The sequence below is a fragment of the Euphorbia lathyris genome, chromosome 7, assembly GCF_963576675.1.
Source record: "Euphorbia lathyris chromosome 7, ddEupLath1.1, whole genome shotgun sequence".
Classification (NCBI taxonomy): Eukaryota; Viridiplantae; Streptophyta; class Magnoliopsida; order Malpighiales; family Euphorbiaceae; genus Euphorbia; species Euphorbia lathyris.
The window spans coordinates 53937932-53947676 of NC_088916.1; the positions used below are offsets into that span (position 1 = coordinate 53937932).

The following is a 9745-nucleotide window of genomic DNA, read 5'->3' on the forward strand; positions in this document are numbered from 1 at the left end:
CCTCTAAAAGGAGAGAAGAAAGATAGATAGGAGGATCAGAAAGGGTGAAAACACCTAACATCCCCTCGTGCCCAGCCGCCGCCAAGCGATCCGCAATTCGATTTTGTTCTCTGTAGATGTGGTTGAACTCTAAGGACTCAAAGGAGGAGCCAAGACTTCTTATTGCTTTGATAAGGTTCTGGCTACTAAGACAAAAAGCATGATTATTAGAGATCATACTAATAGCCTCCATATTATCAGACTCCACAGCAAGCCTTTTAATACCCAGATTTCTGGCAAGCTTGACTCCAGAAAGAATACCCCAAAGTTCCGCTGAAAAGGATGAGCCCAAACCCAGGTTATGGGTGAATCCAGAAAACCAGGCACCTCCCGCGTCCCTGAGCACGCCTCCAGCCGCGATCTTTCCATTGTTGAGACAGGAGCCATCCGTGTTCAACTTAACCACCCCATCCTTCGGCCTACACCACCCAACGAGTTGAACCTCTTTATTCTGGGTAGAATTGGCAAGGGGGTCCCCTTTGAAGCTCCCCGTAATGGTAAGGAGATTTTTAGAGAAGAACTCGGGTAAGTTCTGAATAAAAACAGTCTTCTCACCAAAGATCTCCTCGTTTCTCCACTTGCAAAGGTGGTGGCAGATAATAGCAAATAAAATGTCTCTCTGTTCCATGCTAGCCATTAACCTACCTTTAACCCTATTGGAGAACCAGTCATTCTCAGGGTAGGCAAAGAAGGAGGGGAGAATGTGGTGCGGAAGAACTTTCTGCCAAACCTCCTTACTCTTAGGGCAGTCCCTAAGGGCATGGCACAAAGATTCAACTTGGCCTCTGCATCTACTGCAAGCACCTGAATCCGCCAAGTGACGTCTATGTCTATCCGAATTAGTCAGCAACCTGTCCTTGACTCCAAGCCACAGGAAGCTCCTCATTCGGTAAGGGATTTTCAGAGCCCAAATGGATTTCCAAGTGTCCGAAAGAGGGTCGGATCTGTCAAGAGTAAAAGCTTCAAAGGTAGACTTGCAAGAGTAAGCTCCATTTTTTGTCAGGGCCCAGCAATGCCTATCCTTGTCCTCCTCAAGGTTACTAATCTTCACTCCCCTGATTCTAAGGAGAGAATCAAGGCTCAAGAAGGAATCAAACATAGACCAAATCCAGTCCCCATCAGAGTCCACCACATCGGCAATCCTCCAGTTGCGGAAATTGCTAGGCGGGGGAGAGCAGCAAACCTCTATAAGAGGTTTATCTCCGATCCAGGTGTCATACCAGAAGCTTATGGACTTACCATTACCCACCTCCAGGCCAACCCCCGTGCAGAACTCAGCAAACACAGCACTGAGCCCTTTCCAAAGGAAAGAACGATTGCCAATCCTCTCTTTAGGGCCCCCAAAGATTTTGTCCTTTCTATACTTGCCACAACGCAATCGAACCCAAAGAGAAGAAGGGTTCTGCCACATTCTCCAGAGGAGCTTCATCAACAAGACCTTATTGTTATCTTTAGCTTGTCTGATGCCAAGACCCCCTGCTTTTAGGCTGGCAGACCTCCTTCCAAGGGACTAGGTGAATCTTCCTACCCTCTCTAGACTCACCCCAAAGAAAATGCCGGTTGATTTTATCAAGCTCATTGAGAACCGGCTCAGGCAACTTACATGCTTGCATGATATGATTGGGAGCTGCGCAGTTGACAGACTGAATTAAGGTTAGACGGCCAGCCAAGGAAAGAGAATTGGCCTTCCAACTAGCACACAACCCATTAGTTTTGTCCAGAGTCTCCTTAAAGGAGGCTTTGGAAACTCTGTCACTATGAAGGGGGATCCCAAGATACTTTCCCAAGGATTGGGTAAGAGGGATACCCGAAAGATCGCTAAGCTTATTACAGAGGCTTCTATCCATGTTCTTAGAGCAAAGCATCCGGGACTTGTGGACATTGATCTTCTGGCCAGAAGCAACGCAAAAGCACTCCAGGATATTCATGACCACACCAATTTGCTCCTCATTCCCTTCCACAAAGATCATCACATCGTCAGCGAAGAACAAATGGGAAATAGGAGGGCAAAATCTGTTAATGGACACAGGATGGAGACTCCCCTTATTCACAGCTTCTTGAATTAGGTGAGTCAGCATTTCCATTGCTATCACAAAAAGGAAAGGGCTCATAGGATCTCCTTGACGGATACCCCTAGAAGGAGAAAACTCATCAGACATATCTCCATTGATCAGAACCTGGAAAACAGGAGAAGACACGCAACCTTCAATCAAACTCCTCCAGTTCTCAGGAATACCAGCTTTACTTAAGCTATCCAAAAGAAAGCTCCAGTTTAAACGATCATAAGCTTTCTCCAGATCAAGCTTGAGAGCCACAATCCCTTTCTTACCCTTCCTCATTTTCATGGAATGGACTATCTCCTGGACAATTACCACATTGTCCATCATTTGCCTACCAGGAACAAATCTACCTTGATTTTGGCTAATAATCTCAGGAAGGATCCGCCGGATCCTATTCGCCACAATCTTAGTGATAGCTTTGTATAAAACATTACATAGGCTGATCGGCCTCATTTGTAAAAAGGAGGAGGGCTTTTCAACCTTAGGGATCAGAACCAGGAGGGTCTTATTCACCAGGCTAATCTCATTGGAACCGCTGAAGATTCCAAAGATAAAATTATAGACACCTTCCTTCACCGAGTCCCAGTGTTTATGGTAGAAACTAGCAGGGATACCATCGATCCCTAGAGCTTTAGTAGCTCCAATGCTGGTGAAGGCAAGATCAATTTCTTTCCGGTCGATAGGATGAAAGGCATCAACAATTACCTCCTCCTCCAGCCTAGGAAAGGTGATCCCAGAGTGGGCTTTGTCCAGATCCACAACTTCCTCTTTAAAGAGGTTTTTATAGAACTCAAGAGCAAGGCGACGAATATCTTCTTCCTCATAAATCCAGTCACCATTAGAATCTTTAATAGCATCGATCTGGTTCCTTTGTCTTCTAATAATAGTAGAAAGGTGGAAGAATCTGGTGTTCCGGTCACCATCCTTAATCCAAGCCTTCCTAGATTTCTGGAACCAAAGGAGCTCTTCCTGTCTAAGGACCGCTTCCAACTCGTTCTAGAGAGATCTAAGATGACAATTCATACTGTGGTCAAAACGGATCTCCAAACAGCGTTGAATGCCTTCCGTCCTCCTTAAGAGTTTATTTTTCCTTCAGATAATATGGCCAAAGATGTTTTTATTCCATCCCACCACATTTCTTCTAAACTCCTCAGCAGTAAGGAGAACATTAGAATGGGGTTGCCAATTATCCTTAACAAAGTTCCTGAACTCAGGATGGGTGTCCCAAGCAACAAGGTACCTAAACGGTCTATTCCCTTTGGGCCGATGACCTTTAACCAGCTTAACGAGAATAGGACTATGGTCCGAGTGGCGAAAAGGGAGGTTCAGCACGTTTACCTCAGGAAATCTATAGATCGCCGCTACATTCGCATACACTTTATCCAACCGAACAAACACGTTGTTCCTTTTCTAGGTGAACTTGTGGCCAGCCGCACCAAGGTCCGATAGCCCGCAAAGATCCATATTCTGCTTATGGTTAAGGCACCGGTTGATATAATGATTGCCCCCCCTTTCTGATCACTCATCCGGGCAATATCATTAAAGTCACCAGCGACCAACCAAGGATCCATCATATTCGTACTAATAGAGAACAGGATCTCCCAAAGCCTCTTCCGGTTAGTCAGGATCAGATCGGCATAGACAAAGGACACAAAGAAAGGTTTGTTGCCAGGATAACACACCTTGCTATGAATGAATTGGTTATCAATAGTAATAATATCAATACTTACACGACCTGGCTTCCAAAAAAGCCAGATCCCCCCTGCTCGACCAGTCGCCTCCGACCTGACACACTTCCAATTCTTAAACTTTTTAACCACCTCATCTGCTTTAGAACCACTAACCTTGGTTTCAAGAAGAGCAAAACAAGAAGGGTTAAATTGCTTAATAAGATCATTAACATGGATGCGGGTTGCCTTGCTAGCCGCACCTCTAACATTCCAAACAAAGAAGTCCATCAGAAGGAAGACAACTGATCACAGGCACACACCCTAGAGCAGGTATTTATTCGGGGCTCCTGAGAGCCTAGAAGAGGTACCAGCCGACCCTCTTTTATCCCAAGAATCCAAAGAACCAAGGTTCTTTTTAAGGTTAGCCTTAGGTTTCTTCAAAAGAGACTTATTAACTCCTATAGACTTCCCAATTAGGGGGTCTACAAGGGGATTTAATTTTAATTTTCTAATAATTATTATTAATACTTATTTAGTAATTTATATTAAAAAAATAAAAACAAAAAAGTGAGCCACTTGACTCTCATATGAAAAAAGAAAGAAAAGAGAAAACGAGAAAGGAGGTATATTCCGAAAATAAAATAAAAAGTTAACCGTTATTATAATGAGATTAATAAAATGGTAAATCCTTAATTTTTATTTTTGAACGCGCTCGATCTACCAACGGTTCATAATAATTCTGATATCCATTTCATTGAACACGTAGAGGGTGTTTGTAATTTAAATTTTCACTTTTTTGATTCGACATTATTTTTTATTTATAATTTAAAAAACACACCAAAATAGTCTTTAGTTTCAAAATTGACATTATTTTGGTCTATTACCTTATTTATTTATTCAATGTTCTTTTATTACAATAAAATCGTAATCGTAAAAAGTACTTTTTAGGGATAATGTGTAAAAATACCTCTAAAATTTACAGGTAGAAGCAATTTTACTTATAATGTTTTAAATGGTGCAATTTTATCTCTAACATTGGCAGCTAAGAGCAATTTTACCCCTAACGTCGAATTTGATCAATTTTAGAAATAATTCATCAGACTGTCTTCTCGATAATGAATTTTGTCATCCACACTTCTAATGTGAGTTATTTTATCACACATTAGTGACAAATCATAAATATATGATTAGACGTAAAAAAATCAAAATATACTATATATTTTACGAGTTGGACAAAAAAAAATTCAAAATGTTTCACCGAACTAATAAATATTAACCTCCAATTCTATTACAGAAAATATGATTTTTTTTTAAATGAACTGATATGCAATTAACGTAGAATAATAAACAAAATATATATATTTTATAATAATATATAAAATTAACTAAATATTAGAAATAAAATTATTTTTATTAAGGATAAAATTGCACCATATATTACGAATAAAATTTCTCTATTAGTAATAGTATTTAGCATAAACGATCCATTGTCGTCCAGTCCGGTTTAGGATATCTGGCCTTCACCCAGGCGACCCGGGTTCAAATCCGGGCAATGGTTGTCTCCTACGTCAGAGAGCGATAGAGAGAGTCCACAGTGGACAGTGATCTCAACTTTGTCCTCCTTTCGCAATCACCAGTCTTCCCCACTCTCTCTCTCTCTATATTCCATCACCTTCTTCCTCTCGTCAGGTAACAAAAAAATCTTTTATGAATCATACCTTTTTTGATCTTATTATATTTATTAGATCTGATGATTCCTTTTCTTACCTACTCCCCTTCATAACCTAAACATCTTGGAATCTGTCCTTTCTTCCTTACCCTACCAATGGTTGGCTGTATTTTGTATGTGTAAATTCTCCTTCATAATTCCCTAAATTGAGGGTTTCTATTGAAATAATGTTGAATTGCTAATGTCCCTTGAAAGTTGCTTAATTATAATATTGATTTGACGTGAGCTCTTAATTCCTGGAATTTGGAGTTTAAGGTTACAATAAATTGATAATAATCTCTCTTTCTTTGGTGAATTAGAATTTGAGCCAAATTATCAATTGAAGCAATCTCTTGGTGGTTCGGCAATCCTCACGATAAAAGCTTGCGCCTGATGGAAATATGGTAAGCAAACCTAACCTTCTATACGTGGTTCCTTGCTTTTTGTGTGTGTTCTTAGGCTTTGCTAATGCTAGTGCCAGTTCCCCTTATTTTCACAGTATATGTTGATTGTTCGTTTCCGAATGTTCTCATAGGGAGCCAACTCTTTTGTTTTGATAAATGTTGTGCCGTTTGAATTTTTGTCTGCAATGATGATGACAATTGACATGCTCAATGAATTCGACTTTTTATGCATCTATCCTTGGTACTAGATTGATAAAGCGTATTTGAGGAATTTCTTCTTGTTGATGTGCGGTTGTAATTCATTTCTGTATTTTGGATAGCATGGTCTTTTGTGGTCGAGGAAGACCTGCATGAGACAGTGAGAAAGTTTTTGAGAGGTTTCATTTCTCCTTTAAGAATTCTGTTTATTCCACCGGCATCTGCATTGATGCTGCTTTAACAGTGAAAGTATGAGCGTTGAGGAAAAGGGGAGGCAAATATGCCTCATGAAGAGTGGTATAGATTCTACTAGTCCTTTTAGAAATCCGGTTGTTATCTTGGCTCAATATTCAGCTCCATCTATTCTCTTGTTCTTTCCCAACTTTGCAATTCTTTATGTTGAAAATTGGGCTGCTTTTCTTGGAGTATGTATATGCTACTCTTCCTTACAGAATATCCAATCTACTGGAGCTTATCAGTTATCCCTATAGCAGTCATCTTCATTCTTATGAAAGAATATGTTTAAAAGATTACCTATGAGGTCTCAAGAGGAACCGGCTCTCTCAAAAATATGATTCAACTATCTTTTCTACAATATAACATTTCTTCCATATTGTATTTTGTTAATCTAAAGTTAGCTGACCAAGAAAAGTTATTTATTCTGACATGCATTCAGGGATATACTTGTACCTCTATGAATTAACAGATTTAACATTACCAGAACTGTAAAAATCTGACTTGGAAAGGATGACTTTTATCATAAGTTTAGTTAACAACATGGACGGAGTTCTCTCTGATTGACATCTTCCTGTTTCCTTATCATTTTATGACTGTATCTAATTCTGTGGTGGATGTTTCTTTAGTTTATCCTGTCATTGGTTTTTTTACCTTTTTCTATTTTACATCCCAGCACTGTGGAGGCGCTAACATGACCTTTTTTTTGTTATGGAACTATTTCCTTATTGTTAAACCGATGAAGGGGCTGAAAAATTAAGGATAGTCTTTTCACTGATGTGAATGTTGTTATTATGAAGTTTGGATGATGTCCTTTTTCTTCCTCATTTCTCCGTAAATGCTTACTAGTCAGAAATAACTGACTGGCCTCTGTTTATTTCTGTTGCTGGTGTTTGGTTTGAATTTTTGTTCAAGCATACAGTTGACGAACTTGGTTTCCTTCATCTGTTTATGTGATATCTGAATCTTCTTTTCCCCATGAATTTTTCAGAGGCAAAGAGAACCACCAAAAGTCCCTTGCATTGAGACAGTGCAAGACAGAATCAGCAGCTTGCCTGGGCATGTTGTAGACCAAATTTTGTCACATTTGTCAATTAAAGATGCAGTAAGAACCAGTGCTTTGTCAAGGAAATGGAGGTACAGATGGTCAAAAGTTCCAAACCTCGTGTTTGATAGTCACTGTCTCTCAGTTCACTCACAAGATCAAACAGTTCTCAGGAATAAGCTTGTGAACGTTGTTGATCATGTGCTTTTACTTCATAATGCTCCAATACATAAATTCAAACTTTCGCACCGAGATCTTCTAGGAGTAACTGACATTGATCGATGGATTCTTCATTTATCTAGAAGTTCTGTGAAAGAATTCGTACTTGAAATATGGAAGGGGCAGCGTTACAAAGTTCCTACTTCTTTGTTCTCGTTTGAGCATTTGAGTCATTTGGAACTATTTAACTGTTTGCTGAAACCTCCTCTAACATTCAAAGGCTTTCGGAATTTGAAGAGCCTTGACCTTCAGCATATTACCATCACTCAGAATGTGTTTGAGAATTTAATTATCAGCTGCCCACTTCTGGAGAGGTTGACTTTGATGAACTTTGATGGTTTTGCTCACCTCAACATCAATGCCCCAAATCTTCAATTTTTTTGACATCGGAGGTGTTTATGATGATGTTAATTTTGAAAACACCTTTCAATTAACTTTAGTTTCTATTGGCTTGTATGTGAATGTAACAAATAACCGCAATTTGGCCTATGGGAGTTCTAGCAAATTACTGAGGTTCTTCGCTAATCTGCCTCATATTCGAAGACTCGAGATTCAGAGTTACTTTCTCAAGGTAATGGTTCTAATAATATCCTTCACAGAGGTTTGTTTTGAAATGTGCAAATATACACTCATCGGAAATATATATATATATATAATAATGCTGATACTGACATGGTGTATTTGATCTGCTAGACAAAGATATTTGTAAAACATACATGTTTTGAATGCCACTTTGTTATATGTATTTGAGATGTAGATCCATACCGTGATTCTTTTTCTTTTATTTGCTCCAGTATTTGTGTATTGGCAATACACCCAGCAGATTGCCAAAACCATGCATCGATCTGAATTACCTTTCTATACGCATAAATTTCAATGATATGGATGAGAATTCAGCTGCCTTGTGCCTTTTAAGAAGTTCCCCAAATGTGCAAGAGTTGGAGATACTGGTAAGCTTCTTTTTATCTTGTTATGTACATTACTGTGATTTTTCTGGTGGACTAGTAATTCAAACATTTCCTTCACGTTTCGCCAATTTTATGGCTAGTATTCATTTTTGTAACTGCAACTTATGAAGGAATTTGCAACTTCCTGACTTCATGTAGGCACGTCCGGAGGATCATGCTAATACAAAAGCAGTAACGAATCTTTGGGAAGATAATCAGTGGAACAATTTATTCAGCCAACTAAGAATAGCAAAAATTGTTGCCATCAATGGTTCCAAGTCGGAACTTGATTTCATTGAGTTTCTGCTTTCAAACTCTCCTGTGCTGGAGAGAATGACTGTTAAGCCAGGTTGTGATGATGGAGGATGGGAGTTGCTAAAAGAGTTGCTGCGTTTCCGGCGTGCCTCGGTTCATGCAGAAATCATCTATCTTGATCCTTAGTATCTGTTGTGTTGTTTTGCAGCCATTAAACAAACTACAGCATGTAAATAATTACTAAATTGGTATGAAATTTTGTCATCTTCTACCTGTTACTATATTACCAATAATTTGCCTTTTATGATGAATAAGCTGAATCCATGAAATGTTGTTAAGTGTTTCTGTGAGCTAAAATGTTGGTTGTGTTTTACTTTGACGGTATAAGTTTGTTGACATGAATTTAGTCTTCAGAAAAAAGAAAATGCAGATGATGTCATCATGTACAGAAATAAATAAGAAGAGGCATTATATAAAGACTAAAAATTATTCATATGCATTAGTAATAGTTTATTCAACAAGAATCAGAGGACTATTTTTCTAGAATAAATAATAGAAACTTATATCTTAAAGCACTATTTTTCTGCTCACCAACCCTTCTACTTGTGGTAGAAGCCTAGCTGAAAGTTTAGGTGCGTTCCAACTTTCCAATTGCATGTTTGCTAAAAACATTCCCATGAATCTGACGACAAATCTGATGTTGGTGACGAAGCTGATATTTTATCAGATTCTTAATCTTTTTTTTTTTTTGTCATGTTAATCTCTACTTATCAAATTATTTAATTATAAACATTTGATCCAGTTATTTTGACTTTTAAAATAGAACAAACGGGGCGTTTGGTATTCTATTGGGATAGAGATAGGGATAAAGGTTGGGATAGGGATAAGGATAAATGGTTGGGAAAAGGATAAAAATATGTTGTCGAGAATTATTATTCAATGTTTGGTACGTGGGATATGGATAGG

At 38.7% G+C, this 9745-nt stretch overlaps 1 pseudogene; it reads left to right on the forward strand.

Moving 5' to 3' along the window:
• The first annotated feature begins 5618 nt into the window (after positions 1 to 5618).
• On the forward strand, positions 5619 to 9111 carry LOC136234833 (F-box/FBD/LRR-repeat protein At1g13570-like; annotated as a pseudogene).
• The last annotated feature ends 634 nt before the right edge of the window (positions 9112 to 9745 follow it).